This window comes from Acomys minous (genome assembly GCF_964271855.1).
Source record: "Acomys minous genome assembly, chromosome: 4".
Taxonomy (NCBI): domain Eukaryota; kingdom Metazoa; phylum Chordata; class Mammalia; order Rodentia; family Muridae; genus Acomys; species Acomys minous.
Window position 1 is genome coordinate 115,836,757 of NC_140486.1, and position 22,993 is coordinate 115,859,749.

At 50.9% G+C, this 22,993-nt stretch overlaps 1 protein-coding gene across 1 annotated transcript in view; it reads left to right on the top strand.

Moving 5' to 3' along the window:
• The window catches only part of TWIST2 (twist family bHLH transcription factor 2), a 45,983-nt gene extending 33,160 nt beyond the window's left edge, over window positions 1-12,823 (top strand). The window contains exon 2 of the mRNA XM_084780122.1: window positions 12,167-12,823. The gene's annotated coding sequence lies outside the window, so the exon portion shown is untranslated. The remainder of the gene's footprint in view (window positions 1-12,166) is intronic.
• The last annotated feature ends 10,170 nt before the right edge of the window (window positions 12,824-22,993 follow it).

Consider the following 22,993-nt stretch of genomic DNA (forward strand, 5'->3'; position numbering starts at 1 on the left):
GGATACCTAGGGATGATCCTGTGTGTCACACATGTGTGACAGCAAGGCATGGAAAGCCTATGGTCTGGTCTTTGACAGACAACCTCTCCCCATCAGTGCCTGCTTTCTGGGCCTAGAGCAGAATACTATGCCTGTTTCGTATGGCCAATGTTTGCTGTTGAGTGACGGCTTTCAGAAGAAAATCAGCTTGTCCTCACAGTTCTGTGGTCTCTAGTATTACATAATCCGGGAGGACTAGGTAGCTAGAATCCCAGAGAAGCCAGTATACGTGGCCTGGAGCAGCCCTCCTCCTCCTCCTCCTCCTCCTCCTCCTCCTCCTCCTCGTACTGGTGGCCTCATTTGTGAATAACTGCCCTGGGACTCCTGTGTCCGTTACAGAATTCTTAGCCCACAGTGAGCACCAGCCATGTGTCAGGTGTCTCCTCGCCTTCTGCAAAGGTTGGACCACCCATTTTATAGATGAGGCATGGACTGCAGAGGGACACGCGCCAGCCTGTCCCCGAGCTGCCTGGTACATGAAAGTGGGCCCAGTCCAGCCTGTGTCTGCATGGAGGCCTCAGGGAGGGCAAGCCCACCCCGTGCATCCCATCAAGTAAGATGGATGAAGGAGTCACTGAAGAAGATGCTGTAGGAATGAAGTCAGCCTTTAATGCCCGTGAAGCATCCTGGGCAAAAAAGCCTATGTGTTCCTCCCATTGGCCAGGGAGGCAAGGCCACCAAGGATGCTGTCCTTTGCTGGATCAGTAGGCTGCCTGTCACTCTTGAGACCATATCTACAGTTCTTTGGGGGGGGGCGGGACAATGACCCTGAGAGCTGTGCTCACAGAGCCAGACATGTGCTTAAGGAACTGACTCTGAGCTCACAGTGTGTATTCCTTGCTGTTAGCAGGTCCGTGGTCCCATGGCTCTCGCCTTGACTGTCAATATTGTGGACCCCAGGGACATGTTGCATCCTAGCCGTAGCCTAACTGGTTCCCACTGAGGCTTTCTTCTTTAGAAATAGGACCAGAGATGTGTACATACGTGCTATCATTCACTCGGGCTGTTTGTTACTTATGAAAAAAATTCAATGTTTAGGAAAATACAGGACAATTGTTTTCCTATTCAAAAACACTTGGACAGCCAAAATAAATGCGTGAAACTTATTTCAACATGTCACTATTTATGAATGTGGGGTTTTAATTCAGCAATATTAACTTTTAAAAACGTAACAGTTATGAACATATTTCTGGATCTCTCTGCTTCACTCAGATGGTGTGAGGCAACAGGGCATCTGCCCCGAAGTAATCAAGGAATCCTTTCCCAGCTCTCCCGGCTCAGTGTCCCTGAATGCTATATGAGGAGTGTGGGACACCTGCTTACAACTCCCTGCTTTTTGCCCCTGCACTTCATTGCTGGGGCTGTGTGCTGACTTTCAGAACCTCAGGGGGTGCTCATGTTAAAATGTGGACCCCAAACACTGGCTTGGTGAGAGTGTTGCATGCCTTCAGCCAAATAAGGCATGGGGTCTAGCATATAGAAAGGACCAAGTTGCCAACCACTAGTGTCTGGATACCATCCCTGTTGGCTCCTGCATATAGAGTCTGTTCCTAGGTCATCCTCCTCTCTGTCTGCTCCTCCCTGCACCACTCACAGGCCAGCCTTTGGTCCTCCTTTCTCTTGTCCTCTGGACAGTGAGGCTTGCTACCTGCCTGCTCTCCCTCCAGGATGCCTCCCACCGTGGGCTTCCACTTTTACCTCTTACAAGACTGTCCATTCCAAGACCCGGATTGCAGCTTCCTCTGTGAGTTCTATCATAGGCAGAAAGCATAGAGCTGCAGAATTGGACTCCCGGGGCCCAGATTCAAATCCTAGCACAGTAAGTTACCCAGCGTTCACAAGGTTGGTTGTATTGCTTGCGCTCCCTGCCCGCTCTCTCTCCTGGAAACTGAGGCAACTCCTGAATATGTATGAGCTAGTCAGTGTGGCCTCTGTGACTCCCCCACTGGCCATGTCGAGTCTCTGTCCCCAATATTCTGAGCCAGTGAGGGATCTCTCATCATTGGGCTGCCTCTCCTCTCCTGGCCAGACTTATCTCTACAGTACGTTTCCAATATGCCTGTGCCCACACACTCACTGCTCTCTCCATGTTGTCATATGGGGTCCTGTGTGTCTCTGGCCCCTCTCCAAAGTGACACTGGCCCACCCCAGATCCTCACCCTCGCCTGATTGGCTGGGCCCCATTTCTCTGTCCTAGCTCTTCTTGCTTTGCTCCTCCTCCCCAGACAGTACCAAGGCTTTCCGAGAGCTTGCAGTACTTTGCTGGAATTTTTGTGTCGTTATGCATATTGGCTGTACTCCGTACCACAGCACTGTCACCCTGGCTGGACTTAACATGACTACTTCATTAGAGCACCTATGACACGTTTGCTGTAAAGATTTGTTGTACTGTCTGGTCCCTAAAGTGAACAGTGAGCTGGGTTCGGGACAGTCCCAGCTGTGGCCACCTCTGCATGCTGCATCCCCTGCGTGCCCTTCTGCAGCCATCCATCAGGTTCTGTTGAGCTGGTGCAGGGATGGGGGCGGGAGGGGGGGTGAGCATGTGATCCTTGGCTTCACCTGAATGCGTTTGCTAAGCTAATGTCCCAGAGTTCGCGCTTGCATGGCAGGTGCTCTGCCTGTGAAATAGTGTTTCCGGCCATGCTTGAGTTCTGGCTGCCCATCTTAGCCCACCTGTGTCCTGTAATCTCTCTGTCTCTGAGATGACAATGTTTGACCAGATGGTCCCTGAAGGAGCCTCTGTCACCACTAGGCTGGGACGGGGCAGTTTTTCATCCTCCTTTCTCTCCCCTGGGTTTTATTTGGGGGCTGATTCAGCGACATCTGAGGAAGTCATAAGTCACTGTGTGAAGGAGTTCCTCCATGTGGAAGCTGCAGGGCTTGGAAGCGGGTCAACTCCTCTCTGGTGATCTGGCTCGTTGTGGCTCTGAGGCTGGGGGAATGCCCTTTGCAGCCTGTTGATGGCCTGTGAGGGAGAAGAGTCATGCGTTACTGAGCAGGAGGCTGCCAGTTAAAACAGGAGGATTAGGCCAGCAGGACACTGGGTCTGGCCTCGCTGTGGCAGCTCCCACCAGATGGACAAAGGGACAGAGTTCATCCTAGGATGTAGTCATTGGTAGGTGGTAGATAGCAAATGGCCCTGCAATGTCACTGGGATACAGGCAAACTGGAACCTTTTCTGGTTGTTTTGGGGGCACTAGTTGGGTCGTTCCAAAAAGTCAGCCTGGAGTCCCTGAAGGAGAGAGCCAAGTCCAAAGCGAGAAGGAGGGGGAGGAAAAAAGGGAATGGGGGAGAATGGGGGGTCCCCTTTTGTCACACATGGCAAGCCCAAGATTGATGCATGTATGGGTCATGGAGCTAGAGAGAGAACAGAGTTGCGGAAGACCTGTCTGGCCATTTTTGCCCACCTTCACCCTAATCCTTTCTGCAAATGACTCACCCATGAGGGTTCGAAAGTGCTAGAAGGCTGTCACCTAGAGATAGCCAGAGAGCTCTCAGCAGCACAGGTGCACCAGGGTCACCCTTCCTAAGACCACCCCAGCTGCAGCAGAGCCAGAGAAAGGCATAGGTCTTGACCCACACCCGGAGGCAGGGGTTGGGGGGTTGGGCATGGTGCGGTGGAGAACGTCATCCCCCCTCCACTGGGATTTCGGGAGGCAGGAGGAGATGGAATGTCACTCACAGGTCATTACAGGGAGGTAGAGAAGGCTTGTGTCCTAAAGGGCTGAAGGACTCCTTCCGCCCTGAGGGTAGCTCCCTGTCTCTGCTCTGGCTGGTGTTGTAAATCCCTATGGCTAGTGTCACAGCCTCCGCATTGTCCGATGAGATACACAACCAAGCTCTGGCCCAGCTCTCTAGACTCAGGGCCCAGAAGCCCACAAAGGAGACCACACAGTCGCTGCTCCAGGTAGGTGAATGCTACAATAGCCCTTTGAAGGGAAGGAACCTCCTGTGAGGGGCCCGGGCACAGCCACCCAGAGGAAACTATAAAAACAAATGAATCCCAGAAGGCCCATTGCTTTGCAATTTTCATTTGCCTCAGAGAAAGAACAGCCTGTCTCTCTCCCTCCTTCGTAGCCCCACTGACATCCTTCATGCCGTGGAAGTGCCCCACCCCCACCCCCATCCTCAAACTCCTGGAAAGGTCTCTTTCAGCTACTGTTCCATTTCAGAAGCTCACTCAGCCAGGTGTGGGCCAGGGTTTTGAGGCAAGCGCTGTAGCTCTGTGTTTTGTCCATATGACCTCCCCACTACCCCAGTTCATCCAGAGGCTGCTCAGAGGTGTGAGTGGGCAGGCATGTTGTCTTGGAGAGGAGGAAGCCCAAGTGTTGTACACCCTGCATTTGTCCTATAAGTCTCCACTGGTCAGTCCCACCTAGCACCTAGCACCTAGCACCTAGCACCTGGTACCTAGCACCCAATTCCTAGGACCCAAGGGAGCTGGGTCATCAATAGGCTAATCTGGCTGGCTGCTCTTGAGAGGCGGCCTCGTTGTCTGTGGCTATCCACTCTCGGACTTGCCCTGCCTTACTCTGTGAGCGGAGATGGTTGCAAGGATCTGGGATGGAGGAAGATTTTGCCTTTGCAAGCAAAACATGCTGCTTCCTCCCTGTCCGTGCGCACGCATTTGTCAAAAAGACAGCTTGCTGGGGGAGGCAGCAACAGGGGCGTGTGTGTGTGTGTAGCTTGGGGCTGGCAGCAGGGCCTGAGGCTGCCCAGAGCTGCTCTCCCCACACAGGCCCCGCGTTCTCCTTGAAGCTCCCACTCAGAGGGAAATGAAAGGCTGTTCAGCTGAGTGAGGTGACTCTGGTGTTCCTCTCCAACAACTTGGTGCCTTTCTGTTCAGGTGGGTGGGCTGAGGGTGGCCAGCAGTGTCCACTGGACGGCCCACATGAGACTGACATGAGAAACCCATGGCCTGTATGTCTGGGATCCTTGAAACTAGTCGTCACAACCTCAGGATGGGGGCGGCCACAGTGAGGCCAGACCCAGACAAAGAACATCAAAATGCCCACGCCCTTTGCTTCTGCCATTACTCTAAGCTTCTGTGTGATATGGGCTGTCTTAGCTTCAGTTTGCTTCAGGACAAGGCTGGGCTGCCACTGGATATGAACAGCCAGGTGGCGCATGCTCAGAAGCAGCCTACACAAACTGGGGTGCTGATCTGTGCAGGTGTGGGTCTGGGACTCCTAAGTGGCAATTGAGAGGCTCCTGGGTCACACTCTGTGGCCACTGTGCCTCTTCTCTGTTGCAGAAGAATCCAGACTACTCAGGCAGCTTGCTGTGGATACGATGCCTGCACCCTGTGGCTGCATGGCGGGTGCCTTCAGCCCAGGACTCCGTCTGCTTCTCTGTCAAGGTGGGGAAGGGATGCTGCCTGCCAGCTTCGGGAAGGCACACATGCCACAAGACCCTCCTGGTCCGGGGGTCTCGAAGGCGCCCTCTGGTGGTGGGGAATGAAACTGGCCTAAGGATAGGGTCATAGTGTCTTCTCTCCTCCTAGCAATGGCAGTGTGGTCTTCACCAACTGTCCTTCTGCAACAGGTGACAGCCGAGTTTTCTGAGGCTCGGCTGTCTCCCTACAGTATGGAGTATGAGGGTCAGAAGACGACCTGTGGCAAATGTCCCCCAGCATGCAGCTGTCACTGGCGTAGCAAAGCTTGTCTTTCCCCCATCATTGATCCTTTTAGCTGAGCTGGCCTCAGCCATCTTTGGTCCAGACCTACAGTATCCCTTGCAGTAGGAAGCCACTGCTCACCTGGCGGGGGTGGGGGTGGGTGGGGTGGGGTGGGGGTGGGGGCTGTGCTAAGCCCTGGGAACTGCTAGGTTCTCTCTGGTCTCTTCACAGTGTCCTTCTTTCAACAGCTACTAACTGCCCATCAGGTGTTATTGACAAGAGTATTAGTGACCACCAAATAGACCTGGCATTGGCATTTGAAACCTCAAAGCCCACCACCAATGACACACCTTCTCCAACAGGGCCACGCCTCCTAATCCTTCCCAAATAGTTCCACCAATGCAGCCTAAGGGTTTTGCATGAGCCTATGGGGCCTTTCTCATTCAAACCAACACAGTGGCATAAGGCCCCAGCCAGGGAAGGAGACAGCCTCCTCCAGTCCAGACTTTTCACCATCGTGGTAACATAGCCAGCCTGAGCACTGACAGGAAGTGTCTCCATGGCCCACAGAACACACACACAGTAGCTCCACTCCGGCTTAGTGATTTTGCTCACAGAAGGTGAACCACATCTCCGAGGCCTTCCCAATTTTGAGTAGATGCTTGTATTCAGCCCAGGGTCTGGCTGTAGACCTGTGCTCCTGACCTCGGCGGGTGACCCTCCCTCTCCAGGTTCCCAGTGGCTCGCTATTCATTTAGAATTCCTGAATTAGAGCTATTTCTTTCTTTCTTTTTTTTAATGGTCATTTAGAATTGGTTCTTAAAAACAGTAATGAGGGCCGCACTTGTACCGCCAGCATATGGAAGGCTGGGAGGAGGAGAATTGAGAATTCAAGGCCAGCTTGGGCTACACACTGAAACCCTACCTCGATGTCAACCAAACCAAAGCACCAAAGGCCTCACCTGCTTTGCTGATGTCGTAGGGCTCACTCTGATGCATGGGTGATGTTCCATCTGTCGGTTTTTGTACCATTGCACTGGTGTCTGGCTGTGGTGATGTTTTGTGGGAGAGGGACTGTTGACAAGATGGGTACAGAGCACAGATGAGAAATCTCCATGCTATCAGCCTAAAATGGCTCTAAACATTAGGCTCAGAAATAAATAGACATGAATATATAAAAGAAAATAAAACAGGAAATGGACCCTCTTGCTTACATTCTGAAATAGTTGACGTCACACAGGTGGTAGGAATTCCTGTCCTTTGCGGCTTCTGTTAAATCCCCCATGAACCAGGCTTAGTTGTTCACATGAATCCATGCGGACCTTTGGTAAGTAGGTTCTTTTAGCTGGCACTTAGTCATGGGTCCATTCTGGTTCCTTGAGTTTTCTTTGATGAGTTTGCTCAGTGATTAAGAGACTGACCTTCTGGGAGTGATGGCTCACGTTTGTAATCCTAGCCTTGGGTTGCAGGAAGCTTGCAAATTTGAGGCCAGCCTGGGCGATGCTAAAATGGGTGTCGGGGAAGCTCACGGATGGACCACCCAGTCTGAGCACTTGCTCATGGCACTTCCCGCTGAGACTTCGGGAAGACACATTCAGGGTGCCCCAGCCTGGGAGGCCTAACTCCAGAGCCTGTCAGCCTCCCAGTCAGCCCAGTCCACGGTGACTCAGCACTTCCCCTGGCTTTCCTATCCTCCATTTGGCAGTGGGGGGCACTGGACTGCTTCTTGTCACACTGTGGAGGGAGACACTGGACACCCAAGCAGGTTCCAGTCAGTCCCATAACTGGGAGTTCGAGCTGGAGAGACTCCCTCCCTGGTGCCTACCTTTTCCTATCAAGGCCCCGAACATTCTAGAACTGACGCAGGTGGGAAGCTGCTGTGAGTCTGACTGACTTTGTTTCTTTTTGTGTCTGAATACCCATCTCCAGGGTAGGTCAGCAGTGTCTGACCTCGGGGCGTGCTCCTCAGTGTCTACTTTCCCGATCATCACCTCCTTGATTAAAACCACTTTATCCCTAAGCTGTGTGTGGCTTCTGAGAGGCATTTTTTTGATAGTTTCCAACCTGTCCTTTCTCTTTCAAAGCAAAGCGCCTCTGTCCCTGGGGTGGGTGCTCCTCATGGAAGTCTCTGCCCATGACCCCACGGGCCTGATCTGTCCTCTTTGACCGTTGCTTGCTTGGAGTTTCGAGACTCCTGGCTGACGGTGTTCTCTGTCCCTTCTCTCCAGACACCCATCGGTGGTTGGTGTGGGCAGCTCGGAAGTTGCGTCCAGGATGGGAAGGGCCCCAACCAGAAGCCCGGGCTCTCCAGAAGCCCAGGTGCTCCCCAAGTGGAATGATCCAAAGGCAGCTTCTCTCCAGCTGCACCCGCACCCAGCCTGCCACTTCCCCACCCTCTGCGGAACCAGAGAATCCCAGGACTTGGGAGGGTCTCGGCTTTAGGGACAGCAGAGTGACAGTGGAGGAGGTACAAATCAGAAGTGCAGGGAGCAGGCTGGCAGGAGCCAACTTAGTTGAGCAAACTGAAAGGCCTCAGGGCCCACAGGGCCTGTGGAGCTCAAAGTTTATCCTTTTCTCACTCTAAGGGCAGAGAGGTCAGTGAATGTAGAACAGCACTTCTTTGTCCTGTAGATGAGATGGCCACACCCATGGATCTGTGGTCACTTCTCCTTCCGATTCTTGGAGAACCACATGAGAAACCCAGATGTGGTTTGTGTGTGGGAATGTGTGTGTGTATATATGTTTATGCATGTGTGTCTGTATGGGCTTGTATGTGCATATGCGCATGCATGCATGTGTATGTGCATGTATATATCTGTATGTGTGTGCATGTGTGTATGTGTGTATCTATGTGTATGCACGTGTGCCATCTGCATGTGTATGTGCATGTGTGTGCATCTGTGTATACATGTACACATGTGTATGCCTCTGTATATGCATGCAGGTGTGTATCTGTATGTGTGTGTATGTGTGCATGGGTGCACACATGTGCACTTTGCCATCTTTCTGACAGTTCAGCTAAGTCTCCTATGCAGCAGCATCTAGCCTACACTTTCCTTGAGACAGTTTTCAGCATCTCCACCGTGTTCTAGCTTATATGTATGTTCCTTCTGATGTCAGATTCCTTGGTTCATCCCAGCCTTTTCAGCAACCAGCACCATTTTTTTTGACATGCCGGACACGCAGTGCACATTGGAAGGTGGATGAATGTGCACACAGATGGGAGGAAAGGAGGAGTGAGAGAGAGAGAGAGGGCAGATGGAAGGAAGGGCAGACACGTGGTAGACAGACACCTCCCAGCCCTTTTTCTTGCCTGGCTTTCTGGAAACTCAGTGTGCACGCTTTCCTTTGGCCAGCGCGAGGCCCTTAGGAGCTTTTTCGTGCCTAGTGGTCCGGGTCAGGGGCCACTGAACCCCACTCGGTCCAGCTGCAGCCACTCTGTAGCCTGCTTGAGCCAGGCAGAGTCGGCGTGAGCCACAGGAGGCCCATGCATGGGGCTCGGGTAGCCTTCAGAGGGGAGGCCATCTTGAGCCCAGATGTTTTACATTTGCCCATGTCCACAGACATGTGGGGGTCAAGGTGACATCAAGGGGGTTAGGCTCGGATGCTCTCAGTCAAGAAGACTAATGAACCTGCCACTTGCTTCTGCCTGAGCCCCGGGCCCCTCTGGCAGATGAAGCCAACCCCCAAAACCTACCCTATTGGGACAGCCCCTGCCATCCTAGGCTTTTCATGGACCAACCTGTGCTTCCCCTGGCGGGCTGGCTCAGCTCAGATATCAAAAGCTGGTGTAATTATTTCCTCCCACTGAGGAAGGCTTCCATTTAGCTTTCTCCACACACACCCCCATTAATTATCTAATTATAACCACATTCTACAATAGAGCAGCCTTTGACTCTCTGCCCAGGACCACTTAGAAAGGCTTAAATATTTTGAGTGCTCTGAACTTGAAAAAAGGAAAAGGGGAAGGAGGAAGAGAAAGCAAGCAAGCACACACACACACACACACACACACACACACACACACACACACACACACGTGTCTGTGTGTGTCTGTGTGTGTCAGTGTGTGTGTGTCTATGTGTTTGTGTCTATATCTGTGTATCTATGTGTCTGTGTGTGTGTCTCTCTATGTGTGTCTGTGTATATCTGTGTGTATGTGTCTCTGTGTGTGTCTTTGTGTGTCAGTGTGTGTGTTTGTGTCTACATGTCTGTTTGTGTGTGTGTGCACACACACACATCTAGTTGTAGTGGCAATCTTAGACTTTCCAGATTGTTGTCACAGTTCTAGAATGGGAAAACTCTCTGAGCTTTGAGAAGCCCCTCACAGAGTTCAGGTCTTGGGAACAGTGTTGGATGTCAGAGGCCCGTGCATACTGGCCAGTCAGGTGTGGCAGGGTGGTGTGCTGCCCTGAACAGCCAGATGCAGCCTCTGCTGGGGCTGAAGTCCTGGAGTATGGCTCACATCTGGCTGTTCCCTGACTTGGTGGCTTTATCACCCACCTGGAAGACCGACACACACACACACACAAACAGTCTCTCTCTCTCTCTCTCTCTCTCTCTCTCTCTCTCTCTCTCTCTCTCTCTCTCTCTCTGTGTGTGTGTGTGTGTGTGTGTGTGTATCTGTCTGTCTGTCTCTGTCTGTCTCTCTCTGTCTCTGTCTGTCTGTCTGTCTGTCTGTCTGTCTGTCTCTCTCTCTCTCTCTCTCTCTCTCTCTCTCTCTCTCTCTCTCTCTCTCTCTCTCAGCATGCTGCTGGTCCCTGACAGCACCTTGTGCCCACTAACACGTCCTCCTCACTCTGTGGACCCCTCAGCAGAAATGCAACCTTGAACTAAATGGCCATCTACCTCTCAAACCAGCCTCCAACCATCTCCCCTCACATCTTCAGTAAGCTCGAGGCGGGCACAGATGAGTGGGGGACACCTGTTGTCATAACCTCCAGACTCCTCAAGGACCTGGGCATCCCTCCCGCACAGACGCCCCTCCCCCAAAGAACTGTCACTCTGTCCTGCCACCTGTCTGCACACCCTCCCCTCCAGGCAGTTTGATTCCAGATCAGCCTTCACTAAGGGTGGGTAGAATGTTTCTGAGCAGAACACCCAGTGTGTTGCAGGCATGTGTGTGCATATTATCCATGCACATGTATGTCCATATATGTACTTGTGTGTAAGTGTATGTATGTATATATGTATGCATGTGTATGTGTATTGCCTCACAGGTATGTGGCATGTAAACACAGCTTCTGTCTGCGAACATGACATTTGAATGCTGCCCATATCTGAGTGCTACAAGAGGTGGCACAGTAGAAGCTGTGTTAAGTGACAGCAGAAGGTTCCTGCACCGAATGTTGTGAGAGTGGAGTTTTTAAGCTGGCATTAGCATTAAGCCCCATTAGCCCCATTTTTATTGGCTCACATATCTTAAAAGTCAGTTGTATGCTCTTGTAATGATGGAAAAGTCATGTATTTTACTGACAGATGAGGGTGCAAGAAACACAACACAATGTATACTATATATCTCACTGTACACATATGTCACACACACACTCTACACACGTTAAGCAAAATCTCACATAAACTATACACACACATTGCACACCACACATACATTATATACACACATCACATAGCACACATACATTATACACACATCACACACCACACATACACTATACCCACACATCACACACCATACATACGCTATACACACACATCACATACACACAATATATACACACACATTGCACACCACACATACATTATGCACACACACTTCACATAGCACGCATACACTATATACATGCATTATATACCACACATCACACATACACTATGCACACACATTACATACCACACATACATTTACACACACATTACATACCACACACATTACATACTACACACATACACACACACACACACACACACACATCACACACCTATCCAGATGCTGAGGCTATAGTACTATAAGTGCGAGTTTATACTTTGAGGGGAATGGGTTGAAATGCTCATAGCTTTTTTTCTGCACACTTCTTCTGAATGCAACTTCTTCTGAATCTATCATTATTTTCCAAAGCAGAAGTATAGATTCCTAAGAACTTGCAAAGAGAAATTAAATCCGTCTGCCTTTGACAGCACTCCCCAGCAGCTGTTTATTTTCCCGCACCCTCACCCATCCCTTCTATCCTCTGGTCAGCCTGCACCAACAGCGGCCTCCCAGCAGCCTCAGCCTGGAAGCCCACAGTGGGAATCTCTTCCGGGAGCCAGTGCGTGGCCCTAAGAGGAACATGGTGCTGTGCTGTGTGTGCAGCAGCCTTCCAGGGCCTGGGAACTGTGAGGTCTGGTCCTGTACCTGCCTGGTTTCTCCGGCAGGAGGAAGGAATTAGAAGTGGTCCAAGCAAACCAGAGCCAGCTCTCCATACCTGCAGCCCCGGGTTCCCGCAGATCAAGAGCACACTTCCCAAAATGCCAAGTGCTGCGGCATCTCACCCCACTTTCCTTCTCTTCCAGACTCACCTGCACACCCGAGGCGTAAGCAGAACTGGATGCGTCCGCCGCGGCTGTGACTTTCGGCACCTGGACAACCTTGTCGCTCCTCATGACCCCAGTGCCCAAGCCAAGTGTTCAGAGGGGACAACACTGACACGGGACCCAGGTTCATAGCCTTCTCAGAGATACCCCATGGGATGGGCCTTCCTGCCGGTGACTTTTGTGTCCTCATCTCCTCACCATTGGATTTCCTCATGGGTTTTGGTTTGGGGAATCTTTCTGGAAAGCTCTAGAATCAGGAATGCATTTGTAAGGATATATTAGATTGTATTTCCCTCTAAGTGCCTTTTTTTTTAAAAAAAAATGTATATTTTAAAATAAAACAGAAATGCATTCTTGTAGAACCTGTTTAACTGGACCAAGGCTCTCAGAACAAGAACCCAAGATCCCTCCCACCCCAGATCTCCAGTGCCTGTTTCGAGGAAGCCTGGAATTCTTGCCCACACACTCCTGCTCTTTATCTCTCCATGGCCTGCTCAGCTAGCCCATTTTTATATTCCCTGACCAGTGTATATGTTGCTGATTTGTTTATTTATTGAGATATTTTACCAGCTAACTGACTGCCACTCACTGTGTATAAATGCCCCACACCCAGGAACAATAAAAAAGGCCCGCACAGCCCTGCCGTTGCCCCCTCTGTTTTCGTCTTTATGCCTGAAAGCTGAGTGGGTTGCAGAAATGAAGTATTTGTCACTCTAAAGGGGACGAGAAAGGATGGAAGGCACGCATATGGTTCTCCACACGTTAATAGTTGTAGAAATGTTTAGAAAACAGCAGTGCAACTGTGTGTTAGCGCCGGTGTCAGCAGACCTGGGCCTAGGAACCAAAGTGTGTTGATATCAGTCACTGTGACAAATGAACAAACAAACAAACTAACAAAAACCGGGAAAGACAATTTGAAAGATGAGATACCTATTTTGGCTCACAGTTTCACAAGTTTTACTCTGTGGCTGGCTGCCTTCATTGTTTTTGTGCCTGTGACAAGGCTGTAAACCATGGGGGTGAGGGTGGAGGGAGTGTGTGGTGGAAAACTGCTCCTCTCACAGTGGTAGGGCAGCAGAGAGAGAGGGGTCACGGACCCACTTCTGGAGAGACCTGGCCACCTTCAAGGCCAGGAAACAGCAAAGGCTCTAAACCATCTCTTCCAATCAAGGGCCCGTGCCCCGGAGCATGTGGCTTACAGAGCTTTCTTTCCCGGGACAACAAGGGACATGCAAAGATACATATCCTTCATTCACTTTGCCCTATGTCCCCCCCAGAGTCTGTACTAGGATGTTTATCAGTTGGCCAAAACCACGCCCCCCCAAGAGGCGGTTCCTCTTCTAGTGGACAAACACCAGGTGTTCTCTCACAAGTCTGTTTCCAGTGGACAAACACCACACACCCTCACTCAAGTCTGTTTCACATCCCACACTTGGAATCAAAACAAAAACAAATTTACATCACTATATGTATGTGTGTAGGTGTGTATATGCACATGTTTGTGTGTTTGTGTGCACATAGAAGCCAGAGGTTTGGCAATCGGTGTCTTCTATCGTTCATCACCTCATTTACTTACATACTTACTATTTTTAATTACATGTATTTATTTTGGGTATGTGTATGTGTGGTCACACGTGTACCATGGTCCATATGTGGGATGTGCAGGAGTTGGTTCTTTCCTTCTGTTTAGTGGTATTAAACTCAGGTCATCAGACTTGAAGACAAATACCTTCCCCACTGAGCCATCTCACTGGCCCACCATCTTATTTTCCGAGGACCCCATCAATTCAGCAAAGCTGTCTCACTGCACAGATTTGCTTGTCTTTGCCTCCCCAGTGCTGGGTTTAGGCTTACACCACCACATCTGAATATTTTATATAAACACTGAGGATTCAAACTCAAGTCTTCATGCTGGTGTGTGTAGCATCTGCTTTCCTGACTGAGAAATTTGTCACCATGATTCTTGAAGAGCACAGCTGTGGAGGAAGGGACAAGAGGGGAAAGAGCTCTGGGGCTCTGTCTGGGGGCAGCTCCATTTCTTCGGCATGGGGTGGCAGAGCTGGTATCAGGGTGCACCCTCTCAATAGCTGCCGGGAACAGCACACACAGGGAGAGCGCGCCAGCCAGAGGCTCTCAGTGTTTGCCCCAGCACTGATGCTGCATCTAATTTCTCCCGGATTTGTGGTCCTGCACTCCTCCGAGACGGCTTTCCTATCCGCTTACAACACAGGCATTTGAACAAATGCATATTCAACACTTCCACCAAGAACAGAAGTTAGATAAGTACTTTAAAAAAAAATGGCCAGGCCTGCAGAATTCAAGGAGGAAGAACACAGAAAACTCTCCTGACACGTTGACCTCTTGAGAGGCCACAGGCAAATGGGAACCCTGACAATGGCTCTGAGGAAATTAGAAAACACAGCGGGTGTAATATTCTTAGAGCATGGATGGTTGTAGCCCTGGGGTCAGGCATACTCCCCAGGCTCTGGGAGGGTCTCCCTGCATCCCCGGAAAAAATGCACAGAGATGACTCTGTGGTTTGATAAGATCCACAGCACAAGGAAACAGTAACCGATATCTGTGAAGACAGGATCATGAAAACCAAGCCCAAGCTACGGGGCTGTTCCAACAGTGAGTGGACAGGAAGGAGCCGAGTTCGAAATGAGCCTCTGAACGTTTGCTGCCAGTGCCTTGGGGGCCATTTGAATGTCCAGAGAAGTGAGAAGAAATCCTGACAAAGTTAGCAGGCAACTCTGAGGTGCGTGGTCCCTGCAGACTTTGTGCAGCCCAGCTCATCAGATGGACGAGTGGGAAGGACTGTCACTTCATGCTGGCGTGCTGAAAATAAGGCGAGGGATACCGGCTCTGCGCGCTCTGTCTGTGACAGGGCGTGCTCGTGACAGTAATTAATGCTGGTGCAAGTTGCTTATCTTGTTCCAATCCAATAGAAGCTCCCCACCTTCCCACCACCATGGTGGGGTAAAAGATTCACAGAGCCCAGAGGGGTTTCGCTTTTACAGACTTTCCACCAAAACACTCTTCCCTTCTTGGCCTTGCATCTTGAAGACTCACTGCTCCCTTCTTTCTGTTCAGATTTTTAAAACGTTTTGATGCCAAGATTAACAAATGTGACTCTTTATCATATTGGAACTGACCCAGCAATTCACAGATTAAACAAAAGCAGACAAGGCTAACTAAGCAGTTGGAAGGAGTTGCAAATTTCTATTTTTTTGGACGGTCCCACTGACCTCCAGACCTATCTCCTCCCACTGTCCATTTTGAGGAATTCTGAAGGTGAGGGAGAATTAGGAGACCCTCTCTGTGTCCCATGTCCTCCTCCTCCTCCATATGGACATAAGCCCACTGCTTCCCTGTGAACACGGCCCCATGTCCACACAGCACCCCTGTCCCTCCCATTCTGCTGACTGGAGGGAGGGGAAGCCTGGACAAGCACTTAGCCGCCAAGAGCCCAGGCATGGGTGGCCTCTGTCAAAAGGATGAGCTGGGCCAAGAGGGGTCCTCTAGGGGGTTTGGGGAACAGAGGCTGTTCTTGTTGGCTGCAAGAGCCGAAGCCAAAAGGATATGACTCTGGAGTCAGCCGCAGGGTCGGGGAGGCAGTGGCATGTGAACCCTAAGCAAGCTGGGAGAGAAAAGAGCAGAATCCACAAGGAAGGGGAGGAAGTCAGCTGGTAGAGGGACCATGCAGGGAAGAGAGATGAATTTACCACCCAGAAACAGGTGAGGAGAGTCCACCGGCCCTTGCTGGCATTTGACAGTACATGATGGTCTTAGTCCATGTCCTGCAGCTACAGCAAAATACCTGTAACAAGGTCCATTTATAAAGAAGAAAGGTTCACTTAGCTCATGGTTCTGGCAGTTGGGAAGTCCAAGTCTATGGTACTGGTGCTCACTCAGCTTCTGGAGTGGGCAGGCAGAGATGGTACATGGTGAGATAGAGCAAATGAGCTAGCTAACTCTCTGTTTTTTCTCCTCACAAAACCAGTAATGCCTTCACAAAGGCCTAACTTCATCTAATCCCAATTACCCCGTGACACTGTTAATGCATGACTTTAGGGATTAAGTTTCTAGCAAAGGAAGTTTGCTTCAACACCTTGAGGCCACAACAATGGAGAACCCCATCATCCTCTAGAGCCACCATTTTGGTTCCGTTGCTACCAAGGAACTATCTGTGCGCAAGTGTGTATTTCCATCGGGTGTTACCTTTTCTCTGCTCAGGGCTTCCTGGCCACTTGACACTCGTTCTTTCTGGACACATCCACGAGTGCTAGTGCAGGTGGTCCTGAATTGTATAGGAAAGCAAACTGAGCAAACCACAGGGAGCAAGCAAGTAAGCAGCACTCCTCCGTGGCCTCCGCTTCAGCTCCTGCCTCCGGGCTCCTGCCTCCGGGTTCCTGCCTCTGGGTTCCTGCCTCCAGGTTCCTGCCTTGGGTTCCTGCCTCCGGGTTCCTGCCTCCAGGTTCCTGCCTCTGGGTTCCTGCCTTGGGTTCCTGTCTCCGGGTTCCTGCCTCCAGGTTCCTGCCTCCGGGTTCCTGCCTTGGGTTCCTGCCTCTGAGTTCCTGCCTTGGGTTCCTGTCTCCGGGTTCCTGCCTTGGGCTCCTGCCTCTAGGTTCCTGCCTCTAGGTTCCTGCCTCCAGGTTCCTGCCTCCGGGTTCCTGCCTCCGGGTTCCTGCCTCAGGGTTCCTGCCCTGACTTCCTTCCTTGGTGGACTGTGATGTAGAAGCATAAGATGAACTACATCCTCTCCTCCCCACATTTCTTTTGGTTATTCTGTTTTTCACAGTGATAGAAACTGTAACTAGGACAGTGAGCTTAGCAACCCAGTGTTCTTGCAATCGTTAAAAAAAAAATACTGGATATCCCACGATGTCACTCTTGCAAAGTGTGGCCTCAAAAGCTACCCAATGCAAGTGAAAGTGACCAAGGGCAAGGCCTACATTGTCCAGAGATGCAAACACTCAGCAAAGTAAAAGTGTCAACTTCCCCCCCCAAAGTAATATATAGATTTAATGAAATTCCAAGCTAAACCCCAGCAATAGTTACTGTAGAAATAGGCAAGAATATTCAGAAATTCACACGAGAAGGCTGTGCGATCTGTTTGCAAATGGAGAAAAAGTGGGAGAGATCAGAACATACTGAGTGTACAACTAAAGGACTCGAAACTGTGATACAGCCTGAATGGCTGCACAAGTAAGCCCAGTGTCTGGGGAGCAGCCCAGGATGTAGGTCACTTACACCTCCCTGGTATGACCGTAAGATAAGGCCGCTACTCTGAAAGCAGGTTGGATGGTTTTGACACTTTTACATACCTCACCACCCTTTGGCCCAGCAACTTTGCTCCCAGGGAAGTATCCTATGACTTTTCTCCTAGGCATGTGTCCTAGAAAAACCTGCTCAGGGATGCCTTCAGTAATGCCCCGCATTAAAGACGAATTGTAACACAAGCTGGGCTACATTCACATCATCAACTATGACCCCGTCGTTGTTGAAAGAAAGAAGCCACTGGGCACAGCTGAGATGAGTCTTCAACAAGTGGGAGTGTGTGGACCAGTGAATTCCAGAAGACTGCATCGGGACAATCCTGTTTGTACAGCAGATAAACCATAGACCTGGGAGCAGAGTAGCCATTGCAGGGATCATGGAAGGAGGAAGGATGCCTAAAGAGTAATGTCGGCCTGGGATAAGAGATTCGGGAATCTGAGCTGTGGAGGACGGATGCTTGAGTTCTCTTCGCTGACAACATAGCATCCATTTTCTAGCTTATTTGCTGCCCTTATTTACTACAAGAAGCTGCCATTGATGGACACTGGGTAGAAGTCACATGTGACCTCCGGGTTGGTTTTTGTTTTGTTTTGTTTTGTTTTGTTTTGTTTTGAAACAACTGCCTATGAATCTACAACTATTTGATTAAAATTTTAAATAAAAACAAGCACTGCTGCGTGAAAATACAATCCATAAAGAGGGTGCCCTCAGCTGTGGGAAAGCTCCTCTTGCCTTGCCATGATGTAGAAAGGACAGTGCAGGGCTGGAGAGATGGCTCAGTGGTTAAGAGCACTGGCTGCTTTTGCAGAGGACTGGGGTTCAGTGCCCAGCACTTACGCGGAGGCTCACAACTGCCTGTAACTCCCGTTCGAGGGGGATCTGATGCTCCCTTCTGGCTTCTGCAGGCACTGTATGCATATGATACGTATACACACACAGGCAGGCAAACACCTACACACATAAACTAAGACTAAATAAAGGAGTGTGGGTGCCACAGGGGCCTTTCAGCTGGGGACTGAAAGGCAGCTTCAGTGCTGGGTGAACTATGACTCAGACCTGGGTTTATAACTCCTGCGTGACCTATGAAAGGCCTCACAATTTAAACAGCTTCTCCATCTTACTACCTCTTTTCTCCCACGGTTCCTGTACTTGCTGACAGTGCTCCCATCCCTGCCCCTTCGTTGGTCCCACGAGAACAATGGGACATAGTTTGAGCTTGCTTTTCTGCTGTGCTTGTCTGTCAACTACCATCCCGTGAGGTCCTAGGTGTGTGTGTGTGTGTGTGTGTGTGTGTGTGTGTGTGTGTGTGTGTGTTCCCGGGTGGGTCTCGGGTCTCCAGCACGCCGCTTAGCAGATAGGACCAGCTCAGTCATTTGGCTGAGTTCCTAGACCTGTGTGGCCCAATGCATTGTCCATCCCAGCCTACAGCAAAGTTCACTGCACTTGTACTTTGCCCATCTGACAAGATCCAGCCTCCAGGTCTCTTTCTGATCTAAAGATTTATTCCCTTTGGCTGAACAACTAACTGGTTCTTATCTATATGCAAAGTGTTCACAGGAATGAAGGCTGAAGACAAACAGCCTGGGAGGACGCAATACATCCTGTATCACCCAGACCGAGGACCGTGGCTCTGATGCACAGTTACACACTGTGCATGAAGCACTCAGCTCCCTGTCTTCTCAGGACCAAGTGCTCAGGGAACAACGGTCACACTTGATGCTCAACCCTTGGCTCCTACAGGAATCCCAGGCCCTGGGTCCTTTGTGGCCTCCCAGGTCAGATCCATAGCCAGAGTCTAGTCACGTGGCAGGAAGGGCTCCAAGCTACTTCTCACTTGGAGAGAAAAAAAATACACATTTGAATCTTCTCTCATTCTTGGCACACTCTGCTTCCATGTTGGATAAGAATTGCTTGTGCCTTGTCAACCTTCCCCATCACGTGACCGAAGCAACGACCTCTGTTCCCCTTCTCACCACCCAGGCTTTCAAGAAAAGGTTTGGTCTGCCAAAAGAGCCCTGCCTGGTTGGAGCCAGAGGATGCTGTGACGTCCAACCTAGGTGGTGGCAGATCCCTCCTCATGGGCTTCTGAGATCTCAGCTCGGGTGTGGCTAGAGCACAAACTCAGTGGCAGCCACTTGCCTTGCATGTGTGAGGCCCCGGGTTCAAGTCCAAAAAAGTCTCTCAGCCTCCAGCAGGATAAGTGTACAAGAAGCCATGACAGATATCACTGTCAGCTCTTGTGGGGAACACACAATTGGAGCCTCGAGCCTGTGTATGCTGAGAGACAGAGACAGAGTCAGAGACAGAGACAGAGACAGACAGACAGACAGACAGACAGACAGACAGAGTGAGCAAAATAGAGGGGGAGAGAGATGAAGAGAAATGGAGACAGAGAGACAGAGACAGACAAACAGACATACATACCAATAAATGCAGACAGAAGGGCACACGGAAAGAGAGAGAGAAACCAGGCAGTGGTGGCGCACACCTTTAATCCCAGCACTCGGGAGGCAGAGGCAGGTGGATCGCTGTGAGTTCGAGGCCAGCCTGGTCTACAAAGCGAGTCCAGGACAGCCAAGGCTACACAGAGAAACCCTGTCTTGAAAAACCAAAAAACAGAAGAACAAAGAGAGAGAGACAGAAACAGACAGAGACAGAGACAGAGGCGGAGACACAGAGGCTAGTAAGAGCTCTCACCATTGTCTTGTGACCTCACACCAGCCGCTGCCTTGATCAGAGGCCACTCCCACTGCGTGAGGACCTGAGACACTTTGTTAGGGCTGGGAGGGTTCTTTCCAGCATGAGTCACTGTCCGCCTCTCTTCCTTAATTAGCGCTTGGGGACTTGCTGTTGTAACTCTGGTGAAGCCCACAGAAATTAATCAAAGAATGTCTTAGACCCAAAATATAGTGAGAACTGCCCTCGGGCCAAATCCACAGGCACTGGGACCTGCCTGGCCCGGTGCTCCTCTGGGAATTAAATTTCAGCCTCCCACGTGCTCAGCACTCCCTGCCCTGGCACTGCCTTCCCCAGTGTTTGTTTTCTGGAAGGTTTTCTACTTGTTTTTCCGACCATGGCAATTTCTCAATCCACTACATACCACAATCCTCAATAAAAAACGGTTCTCATGGAACCCGGGTCCCGAGGGCTTGGCCACGGACTGCCTCTTGGATGTGGTCCCTGTGTGTCTGCTTACTCAGGGATGCAAAAGCTCGGGAGTGTGTGTGTGTGGGGGGGGGGTGGTTCTAGCCACACTTGGACAAACCCCACCCTTGCTAGCCTCCGGAGGATCGGCCATTCTCACAGGTGCCAGAACTAGGGACTGGTCTGGGAGGTGCCCAGCAAGAAGGTTCTGTGGTCCCAATTAGCCCCGTTGTAATCAAGGGGCTGAACATATAGTAGGACCACATCCGGAACGTGCAAGAGAACAGACCCATAACTGCAGCGCCCAGCCTAGGAAGCTACCACATCATCTACAGCAACCATCCCAGGATGCCACCCTTCATCTATAACACCCAGTCCAGCAGGGCCACTTCATAGCACCTAGCCCAGAAGGTTCCACACACACAGCACACAGCACACAGCACACAGCACACAGCCCAGGCACTAGCATCATCACCCATAGTGCCCAGACAAGGTTGTCTAGAAGCCCTTCTCCCTCCAGGTCAGCACCACTCTATCCATCCATCCCCCCCACCCCCACCCCCCGCCCCCAGTATCCTCAGCCCCAGCAGATCACAGACCTAGGGCCATCAGAGCGCAGGCACAGAGGCGCATCGATTGCCCTATCCTGCAGGAGCACTGTCACAAGCACGATGCAATTTCTCTATAAAGCAAACCCTGGAGGAGAAGAAGAGGGGAGGGGTGTGAAATACAGACAAGAAAAGGAAGGTGCATCTATGGAGCCCCAGGGGACGGCCAGCAACGTAGAGTCCAGCCGGAAGGACCTGCCCCCTCACAGGGCCTCAGAGATAAGTCCATGTGGCCTTAGGGTCGCCCATGAGCCTACACTGTCTTGGCTCTCAAGAGTGTCGAGCTTTCCAGAAGTCTTACAAGGGCTTTCCGCGTTGCAGGACTGCCCGCGTTCACACAGCCATCCACAGGGCTTGCTAAGCTGGATCATTAAGGAAAATGAAGGACGTTAGGGACTGCACTGGGGAAGGCGCCTAGATAGAACTGACATGCATTGACCCGCGGGGTCACTTTGGACAAATAGGTGAGCTGCTGGCTGGGATACTGTTTACCACAGGGGCTTTTGCAAAACAGTAAACAAACCCTGTTTGGGGCAGGAGAGACCAGCTCCTACCATTAGGGTCATTAATTAATGGCAGAGACATTAGTATGCCTATGGTACTCATGGTAGTGAGGGAGGTGTTTGTGTCCTAGACATTCCCTGGTGACAGGTACAAGGCCGACTGGGTTTCCAGAACAGGAGGCAGAAAGGGGACACAGCCTGCTGAACCCCTGCCCTTATCGTTGCAAGCAGGTGGGAAAGCCAGACTCGTGGGGCTCACAGCCATGCTCGCTATGCCTTCTTCTGCACTGTTTCCTCTATGCTTGCTGCTATATTTCCTAATTTAAAAGCTTGTTTGTCTGTTTGTTTTTGTTTTTGTTTTTTTCGAGACAGGGTTTCTCTGTGTATCCTTGGCTTGGCTGTCCTGGACTTGCTCTGTAGACCAGGCTGGTCTCGAACTCACAGCAATCCACCTGCCTCTGCCTCCTGAGTGCTGGGATTAAAGGCGTGCACCACTACACCACCACCATACCCAGCTCTAAAAGCTTGTAATCTGAAGTCCTTTTCTGTTTTTTTTTTTTCATTACATGTGTGTTTGGTGCACGGGTGTATTTACATGTAGGGGTGCACACACGCTTGGGCCAGAGGAGAATGTCAGGTGTCTCCTTTTATCACTCGCTACGTTACTCCCTTGAGACAGGATCTCTCTGAGCTCAGAGCTCCTGGCTTTTCAGCTAGGCTGGCAGCCAGCAAGCCCAGTGACTGTCTGTCCCTACCATTATCCTAGCGCTTCCATGGCTATATACTTGTAAAGTCATTTCCTTGACAAGACCAGGTCACTCTGATGGCCCACCACATCTTTACCCCAAACTCTGAGCTTACCTTCAGCAAAGAACACGTTTCCACCCAGGTACGCGGACAGTGTCTGGAGAGAGCTTGGCTGTCTCCAGTGGGTGAAGTCAGGGGTGCCCTGATCTCCCTGCAATGCTTGGGGTACGTGTCTCAAGTGTCTCATACCTTTTTTAAAGTACATTGGCCTGGCTGCCCAAATTGTTATCTCTCTAGCCCTCTGCTCCAACCAGGGCACTGACCTATGGTGAGGATGAGAGCTCTCCCGCATCTAAGCTCAGCTCGCATGGGACCTTGCCAGAGGGAGATGAGCAGACATGGGTAGACATGGAAGGGCAGGAAGCAGAGAAGCTCTGCTTTGTCTCTGCCCCGGTTCATTCTTATTGCTGTGAAGGGACACCATGACCAAGGCAACTCTTAGAAAGCATTTGATTGGGGCTGCC